Here is a 14552-nt window from a genome sequence, read left to right as displayed (position 1 = left end):
AATTGCATCATCACCTTATCACATTTCTTTTTCACATAAAATATATTTTTGAGTTCTTTCTATTTCCACACATAAATGCACAAAAGTTGTTTTATATTAAACAAAGTTATACGTGTGAAATATGTTGTATAATTAGAAAATATAGCAATACAATTTGATAATAAAATTCCCTTTATTAATTATTTCTAGAAGGCTTAAAGCTTTCTAGTTAAACTTCAAGTGTTTCATTTATTCTCGATTATTATTCTTAAATTATTCCTTACTAATAAAATGTTGTATCATGTTTCTGCTGCTTTGTTTCACAAGTTTGTCTGCCATTAATGCTTGAGGTTTAATGGCTTGAAGAGCTATATATGTACAAGTATATATTTATTGATATCAGTTATCTATGCTGTGTTGTCAAGCCCACGAACCCCTTGCTGTTGCGCCAGCTCACAACATCATGTCTCAAATGTAAAATGGAATAAAATTTAATGATTATTTGTTTTCGACGATGATATTTTCATACATAATACATAGATACGAGTGTATGTAGTATGTGCATGTATATGGTCGTTAATACATATTTTCTGTGCTTATGTGTCTGCACTTGTTTATGGGTTTTCTATTTATCTGACAGCAGACGCATACTCGTATAAGTATGTGTGTGTATGATATTTCCTATGACAAATGGCAAGTTAATTCAATTGAGCCATTTGTGGCGCGTGTCTGACAAAACGAAGATGGAAATGAGGCCTGCTTATAGGCGCGCCATCACGTTTCAGGCTATACTACATACTAGGCATGGACAAAAAGTTCCTTAAATAATATTTGAAATGATTAGTCTAGCTTAGAAAAAGGGTTGGTATAGCCTTCAATTGAAGCGTGACGTACACGCGCATAGCCAAAGAAGAGACGAGGAGCAAAAATACGTATACGCAGTGTCTGCCACACAGACGACAGTAAAACAACAAATAAGGAAATCACTCGGGCGTGCAATTTATTTCGTTGGGCACAAATCCAAAAACAAAACTTGTCAATAAAACAATATACTATGTAAAATATTTTATGCCTTCCATAGCATGTGCCACACACACACACACATAGATACATACGCATACGCACAAATATTAATCAATAAATCAAATGGTAAATAAAGTTTTGCAACACAATGCAGACGGCAAAAATGGCTACTTTTTGTGTATTGTATAGTATATACGAGTATATATATTTGAGGCGTGTATTTAATTGGCGTTAAATAAAGCAACTGAATGGCTAAGGGCGATGGATTGGAGGGAGGCTGAGAAGAAGGATATGTGAGCGAATTGTCGAATTTCTATAGAATTCTGCATGGCATTTCCCATACAGTTTATTGGCTTAATAAACCATTATCAACAGCGTGCGATTTTCATGCATCACTCATTTATATCCATATCGTACATACATACACACACACACACACACTCACACTCACACACAAACATGTAACATGGCGGTCAGCACACGAATGTGCACTGTCGTCACAGTTGCCATTGATGTTTTATGAAAATGAAAATGAACAGCAGATTTATGTTTAGCCGCGCGCGTTTTGCGGTTGTTTATTTATGCGCCTCTTTTCCAACACTGTAACAGCATGTGTGTGAGAGCCTGTGCGAGTTATATGGGATTAAAATTGATTTCCATCTCTTTCTGTATCTCTCTTTCGGATTCTCATTGCCCAGTCTTGTGGTTGAAGTGCACTTTTCCCGGCTGCCCGTTAACCGCATTTACAAGTTGTCGCGTTCCCAGTCCACAAAACCAGCGCTTAATAACTTAACGCTGCTGGCGGACGAATGGACCAAACCACAGCCAGTGTTGTCACCCACAACAACACATTCTCGCATGAAGACACATGCTCACACATAGGCGTACAGTGGCGGCAAATCAAAATCAGAATTGTATTTAAAATGCTCATGAAGACGTCGTGGTCCATTCGTAATCTACATGAATGCAATTGGTTATTTATAATTAGCTACAAGCTAATGATGAGCGATTTTTAAAAACAATAAAGTATATATATATGTAATATATATATTATGTATAAATATTATAGAGTATTTTCTAAATAAACCAATAATTGAGTAATGATTGCTTCTGCTGATTTTACTAAAAAGGACAAGAAATCAAAAGTGTCACAAAAACAAAAATCTCATAACAAAATATAACAAATTTGTCTCCTTCCCTTAAAATCGAAAGCCATAATACTGACTATTTTTTCTGAAAAATTACCAAGAGAATACAAAACTTCTATTTTATCATTTTATCTTCAATAAACTACCACCAAAAGAGAATGCACTACTAAATAGCTATGTAATTATCAAACAACAGTTGAAGAAACTTTAGTAAAGGAGAAGAAAATACGTTTAAACGTTCAGGCGCAAAAAATGCAGAAACACTAAACAGACAACGATTTTGGATTCATTCCGTTATTAAAACTGGCAAAATTGAAAATAATTAAATTAAAAATAATTAATTTATTAATCAGAAATTTTACTAAACATAAACAAGACAATTGACTGATTCGTTAATCATCGGGAGGAATAACAAAGAGATCTTTACATCAACATATGTACATTAATGTACGATTTTTCCCTCGTTGTTTATTTCAAACGTGTTCTACAGGATGAAGAATTCTTGTATTTGATTATATTATTCTTGTTTCTGTGAATTTTCATATTTTATGGATATTATAATTTGTAATTTTACGTAAATAAGTATTACAAATTTATATTAAAACAAATGGGAAATATTTATGATATATTTGGTTGCAAATTGGCTCGAAACAGCTTGAGGCTTATTTCAAAATATACTTATCCACGAATAGGTGTTTATAATGCTTCCACTGTAGGTTGGTGACCAACGAAGTCAACAGTCCGCAATGCTGCAACGTTTTGTGTGCGGTTATTGACAAATGTATTTCCAATTGTTTCACGTTCTGCAGTTGCTGCCGTTGTGTTTGCTTTGATGCCCACGTACGGTTCTGGTTACAGCACCTGCCCGAGCCTGCCCGACCCTGCCCGACCCTGCCCGACCCTGCCCGACCCTGCCCGATCCTGCCCCACCCTGCACCCATTTTCTATCGAAACTGTCAGATACGTGCGCCTTATTACAATTTTATTCGCTCACCTGGCCGCTTGTTTGTTTGTTGGCTTGCTCTGCGTTTTGTCACATGTTTTATTGAGCTGCAATAATATCCGCTCATGTTTTTTGTTCTGCAACACTTCTTTGTGGTGGCAGAAGGCGGGTCGGGTAAGTATATTGTGCATATATTTATGGGGTCTCTTGCCATATGCGCAGCTTTCTGGCATTGCTCAGTTTACGAAGCTGTTTGCAATGCTGTGTGATTGCAAATTGAAAGCGAATTGATCTGATATTTATTTACATTCTTAATGCATTGGCATTTAATTCAATATTTGTGTGCATTTGTAAAATATTGGCTTTCAATTAGTTGTATACATATTTGAAATTTAGCAGCTAGTTTTTGAAATATTTATTAGAAAAATATGCAGTTGAAATTATAAATGAAATTAAAACAAATACGTTTGTTTGTTTATTAAACTAATTTACAAAAATATAGGCCTGCCTTAGCTTTTTGTGCCACTACAGGAATAGTTGTGGTTTGTCATAAGAATATGTATTTTTTTTTTTTTTACATTTCAAATACCGCTAAAAAACTCTAGTGGGAAGTAATGGAATCAACATATGAGGTAAAATTCGACATAAACGAAGGCGATAATAATACTACTTGGCTGAGCTAGAAAAAAAATCAACAGAACAATTCAAATAGTACAGAATTATTATATTTAGTTGTAGAGTACATCCGGTACGTGTTTTTTAAAAACACACTAAAAATAGCAAGTAGAGATCAGGGAAATAGCCGGTATTTTTGACAATTCATTGAGTGAACTTCCAATTTTGGCTAGCATTTCATGTCATTCTCAATTTATCCCGTTTCTGACTTATCATCGGTCTTTCTAATCCGCAAATATTTCGTTTATTTTGGTCTGCAAATTGCCTTTCTTCATTTTGTGTTGGACTGGCTTTCAATTTGATTTAGTTAGCAATAAAAATAAAATATCTGCAAAAAATGCTGAGTTATAGCTCAAAAGTTTCATTTATCAAATGCATGGCATGGAAAACTGTTTGTGTCTGTCTGCCTGCCTCTTGCAGGTCTTCACACACACACACACACACATACCTATAAACACGTACATGTGAACTGACATACGTTACGTATACGTAAAACAAACGTTTGTCTCTCGCCCTTGCATTTGTTTCGTACCCAATATGAAGTGCAAGCGCTGGCAACAACACCAAAATCAAGAATGAAGGAGGCAATTCAATTTTTATTTGTTTGCTGGTTTGTCTGTTCTACAATTTTTATAACAATTTTTTGTTTGTTGTGCTATGTACAAAAAACAATTGTGAGTTCTATTCTGCGCAATTGAAATTGCAAAGCGTCTACACAGAGAGGCATGAACAGAAAATAATACAAACAAAAGTGGAAAAAATATTAAAAATCACGTGGCAGCAACGCGCACAAATGTACGTAAAATAATAAAATGAAATTGAATGAAATTTTCATAAAAACTGCATTCGTACATGCAAAAATAATTTTGATAGTTTTTATTGCTATTGTTTTCTAGTTTGTAGCATGCATATATTTTTAATTTTTTACATACCAGATACGTGTTACCTGTTCTTGATTGAATGGCGGAAAGATATAAATAGATATACAATTTTTGTGTTTTCTGCGATAGTTTTTACAATTTTCAATTGCATCGGTATGATAAATACATATTTAAGTAGTTAAACAAAAAAACAAATTTGAAATAAGTTGAAATGATACTCAACAAAAGTATTTCATTGTAAGGATTGTAAGTTCGTTTCAAGCTGTTTTAAAAAATTTAATTACATTATTGCTGCAGAAATACAAGTATTATAATAAACGTTAAAACGTGTAGAAAAAAATGAGTTAATACATAATTAACTATTAAAACTATTTAACCTCTACAAGTGTCCTTTCAATGAAGTAATCTTGTGACGAGAATTCAGAGAACAATATAGTTTAAAAAACTTTGATGTAGTCAACAACCACATAGTAATTAATTGGACAAATTATAAAATATAATTAAAATAAATATTAAAAATAGAGCAACATAAGCAGGAAAGTGCTAATATTTCTAACAAATTAAATTTTTAAGATACAGTTCCTAATAAAAATATTAATAAATATGAATATAAATATGAATACGAATGTTCAAATTTCGAAAAACAAGGGCAATGCAACAAATAATACTACTAGAACAAATGTTATAATATAATATGAACTAAATGTTAAAATTTCTATTCCAAAAAGATGGTGCCACCATTGATTTCTTAACAATACTCACAGTAACTCTAACCACCTGATTTAAAAAGAAAGCAAAGCATATCAAGATTCTGTGTATTTGGAGTTTTGTTTACTTTGCACAAAATCCCAGCAAAAAAATTTAAATAAAATGGACCTACGACCACAAAACAACGACTGCGGGTGACTGGAGTCGGCCGAGGAATCTGACAGCCTCAATTTTCGTAACGTGTTGTTTGTTGTCTTTGCCATTTTTGGTTGCTTCTTTGCTTTTGGCCTTGTTTTGTGGCAGGCCAAGTGCAGTGTATCAGGATTTTGCGGTTTTAACTATCACAGATGTGCAGACGACAAGCGTACACTCCTCCTTTTCCTAAACAAAAAAACGGAACGAATATTTTTGAATTTGAGCCGAGACTCAAGTCCGTAGCGGAAAAAAGGTTAGCAATTAAATTGCATCAACAGAAGCTCTGCTCACATTTCTGTGGGGGCGTCAATCATACGAAAAAAGTGTGAGAATAACAGCTCTGCCTAAATTAAACGTCAGTGCTGATATGATCGATAAAGGAAAAATTTCCAGCAGCCCACATACTATATAGTGGTGCTCAATCACACAAAGGCTATATACTCGTATTTGGATCTGAGATAGGAGGCTCGTAAATTGTGGCTGCATATAGCAGCCCGTAAATTTGTGTGAAATTTGAATTTGTTTGTGCACACAAAAGCATTAGGATTTTATATAGTGGAGAGGACTTTCTGTAAATACCTTTGTAAGTCTGTGAACCAAATTTAACCCAAACTTGTGGGGTTTAAATTGCCAAGAATATTATTTTGGTTCACTACTTATAAATAAGTATATAAATATATGAGTATTAAGAAACAATACAAGTAATATGCAACATTTTAAATAACCAATATTATCTGGGATTATATAAACTTTATTTTGTTCAACTATTAAAAAAGAATTGTTCTCTGAATAAAATACATATTTTATTATTTCAATTTTGGCTTCATAAATTGAAAACCAGTAGCCTATTTTGTGACTGCTAGTCATTTAAATTTGTTTGGAAAACTACAAAAAGGTGTTACTTTGACTAAGAAGATTTGAAGATGGAGCTTTGAATTACAATTCAATTAAAAATCTCTACATTCTTAACTCAGATAGCAGTATTTTAGCCCAGGAGCTATAAAAAATGCTTATAAAACTCAAAATTCGATTAGCAACTGCAACATTCCTTCTGACCACACTAATAATTAAGAAGACGAGAAAAATATAAATTCGTGTCGATTAGTTTTCCACCACTGGGACCGCACAATGCATGTCATTATTAGTGCTTGAGAGTGTAAGGGGAAGTGCAGTAATTTGGGGTTAAAGAAGAAGCAACAAGCAGGCGCCACAGGGAGGAGGCTGAAGAGAAAAAGGAACCCAGCCAAGTGGCCAACCATGATTTAAGATGTTGCAGGCAGCAGCAAGCGGGCGTTGCAAGTGCAGCTACCAATAAATCAAATCAAAGCTTTTTTCTGCTCCTACTTTATATGTTGGAAAAGGAAAGTACCACTAGCACACACACACAGACACACGTAAGGACTGTGGCAAGGGACAGGATAAGGGACGGGAGGAGTGAGTAGCAGGCAGCTTGGACTTTGTCTTGGCTGCAAGTGCTCGTAAGCAACAATAACTTAATTGCAAAGTCATGTTTGCATTGTGGCTGTGTCTCGGACGTTGTACTTGAGCTGGCTACCTGGCCTAGTTGTTGTAGTGCTAGTTGTTGTTGCTCTTGTTGCTTTTGCCTTTGCTTGTCCTGCTGCTGTTGCGGTTAACACAATCCAAACACGTCAATGCCCAAGCATGGGCCGCAAAAGGGCAAGGCAGAATTTTATGCACACATACCCCGGGAATATTAACCCATTAATGTCAGCGGCGGCTCGAATATGCACCTCAGAACCGATATTATTTGGCATGAGATTCTATTTTTGAAATCATCAAAAAATCTACTACTTCTGGAGAATAAATTTAGTAGATCTCCAGAAAATATTTGTTCACTTTAAGTTTATTATCCCTGAATTTATAGTGCGCCACATCAGAGAAGGACCTGCGGAAGGAGCCACACTGGGTTAACAGGCATGGCCAAGCCGGCATCAGCCTCATCCTACGCCCACATCTACACATGTGTCATAGTCAGCTGTACATGACTGCAAACACCGCAAGGCTAACTGAGTAGGGGGCGAATAGGGGAGGGAGTGGCGCGGGTGGTGCATTAAGTACATCTTGTGTTGCAGGTCTCACAGATTTATGTTGCAAGTGCAGTACGAGCTGGACTCTTTGCCAGTTGCCAGTCGGTCGGTGGTCGGTAGTACTCGTATTGGATGACGTCTGCTGGTTGCCAATGCGGTCTGGACAAACGAGTTGGCAGTTAGTGTGTTACTGTGCCAGTTGCCATGGGCCAATGACATTTCGAAAAAGAGAATGCCAAGATAAAAATGAAGCATTTGGAGATTAACTATGGAGCTTCAACCAAAATAATGTAGCTTTGCACATAAAAAACTGGACTCAAGCGACCGTAAGCCCGACTTGACCGTACTTTGTAGCACTACAAAACAAAGACATAAACGGATATATTTACAAAAGTAAACTAGAACCTACTGATATGTATACTTGGCCTGTTCATTAATAAAAGAATTAGTACTGCGTGGATAACGTTGTTCCTTAGAAATAAAGCACGTCCTAAGACAGATACCTTAATGGGGAATTATATTCTATGTGCAGGTCTAAATTAAGATTGATTCGTTTACAAACGCAATCAACGAGCAACTAATAGGAACATTTTTAAAGCAATTTAGACATGTATTGAAAATTTAGAAATAAACCGAACTCTGTAAGGTATTCCCTATATAAAAATGTATTGGGATAAAAAGTGTCTAGTTTAGACTATAATGTAATCATGTATGAGTACATATTTGGAGCTTCTATTTTGATTAAAGCTATACTGATCCGTTTCAATTACCAAACAAAAAACAGTTTCCATTAATGGTTAAAGGACATTTCAGCTCTTCATATTTGATTGCTGAACGTTTTATGATTATTCAACTATTAAGTGGAAACAAAACATAATTAGAACTAATAATATATTTTCAGAACGCTGTATTCTTTTTGAAAGCTAACAATGGGAGAACTCTTTGTGGTTAAACATTTTCATTCCACTCGACCGCAATGATAGCGGAAATGAGAAAAAGACAGGCAATGTTAGCTTTAAAATTTGTTTATGAACACTAAGCTTAAAAAATATGCATCTTATCTATCCATTGGGGCATTCCTTTAAGCCAAGAATAAGCAGTCTCTTCACACGTCCAATGCTTTGCATTTGCAAACACTTGCTAATTCAATTTAATCATCAATTAAAACAAATACAATACCCTTGTCGTTTGGCATAATAAAGATAAGAAATTTTGTTATTGCATGGCATTAATATGTGTCAGAGTTTCAAAAGCACGTATCTGTTATATTGGCGCAAGATGCAAAAACATACAAGTCTTAAATTTTGGTCTTTGGCCAGCACCTGCTCATCAATTGATCAGTAAAATATGTATATTGAATATGGGAGGCAAATATGTTAAAATATCAAATGGCGAATAAAGCAAAGAAGTAATTTAACAATAGCTGCACACACTTGTCTACTTGAAAATGTATTTTGTACAAATTGCAAGTGATTTATTTTAATACAGAGACGTACTTATAGGAATGGCGACAGAATTTAAGAAGCTGACATGCTTTTGCATATTATTTTATCTGACAAAATTGACTTAAACATTTTCATAAATTTAATATTTAAAGGAAGTCAACATTTAGTTGAACTCCCTTTGCTAGAAGCATTTTAAAATAAGTGACTATCGGAAAGTAAATTTGCAATGACAGCTGTAAATTGGACATAGAAACCAATTTAATTTGAATAAATAAACGCAATGTCGCCTTGAAACATGCTCCTGAATTGGCTTGCAACAATTGCATAGCCAACTGCCTTTACTGACACCTTTGTGCATCGCTTTGTGCATGTGTGTGTAAGTGTGTATGTGTATATGTGTGTGTATTTTGGCTTCATGCATCTGCAACATTTGCTGTCAATATTGAACTACAAATTGATTTTCTATGTAAATTTGCACAGTGTTCTGTCACTGAATTCTGTGGCCCCTGTGATTAGTTGCAAATTTGTAACAATTTTCCGAACCGAAGAAAAATTGGGCAATAAAAACACAACAAATTTCGTGTGTCTGTGTGTGTGTGTGTGTGTGTGTGTGTCTGGTATGCCCATAGAAAGATACTCTAACAATTAAGGCCTATATTGAATATTAATTGTTCGGCATTTGCCGAACATAGGCGCTTCCACTCGATGCCTCTGTGGGGGCAAGAATGAAAAGCAATAGTTGACAGTTTTTGTAAAATAAATTTTAATTGGTTGCAGTTTGTACGAAACAGCCTTCATTACCTTTTTTGATGTGTGACACACAACTAGTTTAAATTAGCTTTGAGCTTCGACATTGTGGAGGGAAGTTAAATTTGTGTTAAGTACTTGTAAATAAAGTAAGCAATGTTCACTATTTGCCGCCAATAATTGCATAAACACTTTCATATATTTCCTCCTAAAAGAAGTCCTGCACGCAGTGAATATTAGATAACATTTTGGGTTTTCAAGGATTTTAATAGTCAACAGTTAAATAAGTCATTGCTAGTTAGCTCCAATAATGGATTAACACTAATTAGTGATTATACAATAGGTATAGTGGTTTTACACTTAAGCTTAGTCAGTTTAATTGGCAACAATTGTTACACTTTTTTCTAAATAATTTCATTGGTTAATATATTTGGGAAGATGAGAGCGCGACTAGTTACATCTAGATGCATAACTATACGTTAAAATCAATGGGATTTTTAAGCTGAAGTACACAAAATATATGTGGGGTGACCCACAGGCAGGGTTTAATTCTGTCACACTATCGACTTTTGTTGAGAATCAGGTATATCACAACATACAAGACCATACACAGAATTGTCGTGCCGACTTGGTATCAAGGGGATGCACGCCGTGAGATTTGCAGGATTCGATTTGGCTTGGAGCTAGAGTGCGTGACCAAAAGACACAGAAATTTAAGCAGAAACTGGAGTAGGAGAGCAGGTCAGCACTCAAGGCTATGGTTAACAAGTACTCGAACCTCACTTATTGTTTCTCTCTCGTCTCTAGACAGCTTTCTTTTAGTATATATAAATTTATTGACGATACATTTGTGTGGGAATGATTTGCCTATATTTTATGCTTTCCAGTGCATTTCCTGTCTATCGTCAATTTAGTTTGAAACTATCGCTAATTTGAGTAGCAAATTATAACAACACGATTGAATAGGGATACGAAACAAGCAAACCTTTGACAACACAGTAGTTTTAAAATAAATAAATATAAATAGCGATTAGAACCACATGTGTAGATGGTTTAGTTAAATGATAGAAACGGCAGTTTGTGGGGTAAACGCTGCACCTCCCACAAATAGTGGTTGTTCTATAAAATTGTTTGAATGTTAAATTCTGTCATATTTTTTCCCCCACACTCAAAATCCCATTATCAAAAGTTTATGAACATTCTAGTTTATTATGAAATGTTTGCGCTCTGTTTTCATTTCGGTCAATACTAGGATGACACCGGAACACACATACTTGTATTCAAATGTCCAAATGTGAGAGAACAAATGCAAACTGCTATTAGCACCACATTTAAGCCTTGGCAATTGGTATATAGAGGGAAAAAATTGTTTCGCAAACATTTGCATTTGCCTGCACATGCTTTCCCGTCATAAACTTTAAAATTGTGCCCAACACAGCACCACAAATAAGAAGAAAGAAAAAAATGCGAGAAATAAAAACTGAAACGAGGCATCAGCAACTTTTAGTTTTATTGTCATTTCAATGTATTTCCGCACTTTTGACCGCAGTTGTACATAAAATAAAAAGTAAAAGAGAGAAGAACGAAATCAAATTTCAAGCAGTTTCGAAGCCATAAAAAATTGTATTTGGCAGTTAAACTATATAACTGCGCTTTTTCTACACTCCCACAAAAATTAAGTTCCATTATGCTAAACTTTTGATAACATTTGTACAAGTCTTTTTGGAGGTACTTTATCCACAATAATTTAGATTAGCTAACCTTTTCCAAGTATATCAGATCAATATTGCGATGAAAGAGATATTTGAAGCCACACAGTTTGAGTTTACATTATATTTTCAGTTTTTTTCATAGGATTCACATTCTTCAGAGGCTAATTATAATTACTTTCAATATCTCATGCATGCATCTCAATTTTAGAGATTCAATAATGGGTGGGGTTGCTTTAGTTTATTCAGTAGCTTATATACATTATCAGAGAACATCCCTAAAAGTATAATTTCGTAACTTTACTTAATTTTTTTCTCACATTAATAAAGAACATTATTAACAAGATATTTAATACAAACAAACAATCAAATCATTCCTCTTTATAATATAAGTATAGATGAATCAATGAAAATTGGAAGTTCAAAATATTTGTCACAAAAGAACGTTTTAAAACCATAATTAACAACATAAAATTTGTATTTAATATTAATTTTTCGCTAAGTGCAGTACAACATTTGAGTATGTGGCTGCCTTTTCGTTTAGTTTCGAATTCCTCTTCGTATTCCCCGCATCCTTCTTTTGCTGCTTCTTCTAAAAATGCAGCAAACACGTTGCACAGATTTGCATGCCAGCGACATATTTAAAATGTTGAAAATTATTTATAATTAAAAGTTAGAGCCAAAAAGTTTTCTGGCCAGTGCCATGCCAGTGCTAGCCAGCGATGAAGGCCTGGACCGGGACCCGGATCCTATGGACATTGCGACTGCCAGCATGTTTTAATAAAAATGCCAGAATATAGCGTTGCAGTCCTGTTGACTGTCCAGGCCGTTGACTGCCGGCCGGCAGCTTTGGCTTCTGGAATGATTGTTATTTACGTTATACCAATAATAATCCATATGCCCACACACATACACATACACACACACGCACACGCCTACTCATTCACATGTCTGTGGAATATTCAATTTTCATTCATTTCTTTTTATTCAAAATTCCAATAACTCACAATCAGAGAAAAATGTGTGCGCTTTTTTCCTTTCTTGCACACCACATCGACTTAAATATTTTTTTACTTATATTATTTATATTTATTTCTTGCTTGCTTGCTTGGTTTACATGCCGGAAACAGTAAAGTAACACACACACACACTGGCACACACTCAAGTACACACACATACTATAAAGTGTTATGCGGCCTTGCATGTTTTGCCTGTGAATTTGCAATAAATCAACAGTTGGGCCGAGAGTGCAGCCTGCATTTAAAATAAAATGAAAACTTTACTGACCTAAAATATGAGCAAAAACAACTAAAATTGCTTGTAAAAGTAAAAAAATGATTTGCATTGGAATTTAAAATGTGAATATTTTATAATATGCTACGATTTCAATTTCAATTTCCATTCACTTATACTTTGCGCCCTTTGCTCGCCCAATGGACTTGAGAGACGCTCTGCCAACTGTCCAATAGAAGTCAATAAGAAGCTTTGATATGCGCATTTTTCAATTACGTATTTGTACGCAAAACTATGTCAGCAACAACTGCAACGGCAACAACAACAATAGCTGCAGATACAACAACAGCTTGACAAATTCAAATGCTATTTTATGCAACATGAAACCCACATGCATTGCATGCGACAACAAGCTCCTATTCCCTTTACCCTCTGGCTCCCGCTCCCGCTTTCGCTCCGGCTCCTCCACAACCACCTCCTGCACGGCGAACTTTCTCTATTGCACTCATGTAAGCCATGTCTTTCATTATGTACGACAAACTGGCTGACAGGGTTGGCTAATAACACCAGCGTCGACGCATACTCGTGTGCAGCGGGAACAGCAGCAAGTTATTGGCCATAGACGACAACTGACCCAATGCACAATTTTGTAAACTAGTAAAAGGGAAAAAGTAAAAGCTCCGTTGACACGGGTCAATAAGCTTACAGCGGACCCCGCTTCCACTTTTTATTTCCCTTTTCCATTCTCATCGCATCCTTCAAATCCCGCTTTCGTTTTTTTTCTTCTCCGAAACAGCAAAATCAAATTAGTTGGAGATGCAAACAAAATTAAGAAATAAAATGTTTATGCTTGGCCCTGACACCATCCAACCAGGCAGACCATCTCTGCGCTAGAGATGGGTGCGTGATTCACTCATTTTTCAAATTGTCGTTGCTTTGTTTTTCAAACTTTAAAAACAATTACCAATTTATGTTTTATTAATTAAATATAAATAATTATTTAATCAATAATTGATCAATATGATTTTATATAAATATAAGGACATTAAGTAAATTTAATTTATTTTGGAACGCTTTGTTCTCATTTGCTATCCAGAGGTATTATAGTAAATTTTTAATAATATATATATATAACTTCAATTCCCCAATTTTTTTTTCAATATTTTTAATAATATAAATAACTTCAATTATTCAATTTTTATCGAGGAAAATAATATAGCAAAGCCTATTGTACACTGTTTATTGAAATATAAATATTTAGTGTCAATTTTTTTGCGAATCATACAATTTTAGAACCTTTTTCTGCAAACATAGTTTCTGGTGTTTTTCTTCTGTTTACATAGTTGGCATCAAGTTAATGGCATTAACTTATTATTCTCATCGATATTTCCATGTCTTTATTTTAACATTTCGATTTCGAATATATAAACTTGCCCTCATAAGTGCCCTAGATAAATATAGATATTAGCAGTTTCTCAGACAACCGTCTCCACAGATCAAAGGGCATTTCACCTATTTTCCCAAAATCACAATTTATTGGACAGTAAAAAGTATTTCCAAACTCGACAAGGATGAGATCAGTAAAGGGAAACTCTGCGCATTTTCTAAAAACGATTGTTTACTGCGCTTTATTGCTATCGATTAGAATGCAGATCACTGCAATCTCTGGGAATCATTTTAAGAATCTTTTCTGTTCTTAAGAACCTTATCAATTTAATTTGCAGCTCATTTGCATTATTTTAAGGATATCTTCTGTTTTTACAACCCTCATCCCATAAGAGTCGAATTTTGTTTTGATAACGCCTTAATATCCGAATA

This window comes from Scaptodrosophila lebanonensis, unplaced genomic scaffold, assembly GCF_003285725.1.
Source record: "Scaptodrosophila lebanonensis strain 11010-0011.00,11010-0021.00 unplaced genomic scaffold, SlebRS2 tig00000053-arrow-pilon, whole genome shotgun sequence".
In the NCBI taxonomy this organism is placed as follows: Eukaryota; Metazoa; Arthropoda; class Insecta; order Diptera; family Drosophilidae; genus Scaptodrosophila; species Scaptodrosophila lebanonensis.
Note: the sequence above shows the minus strand (reverse complement) of the source record.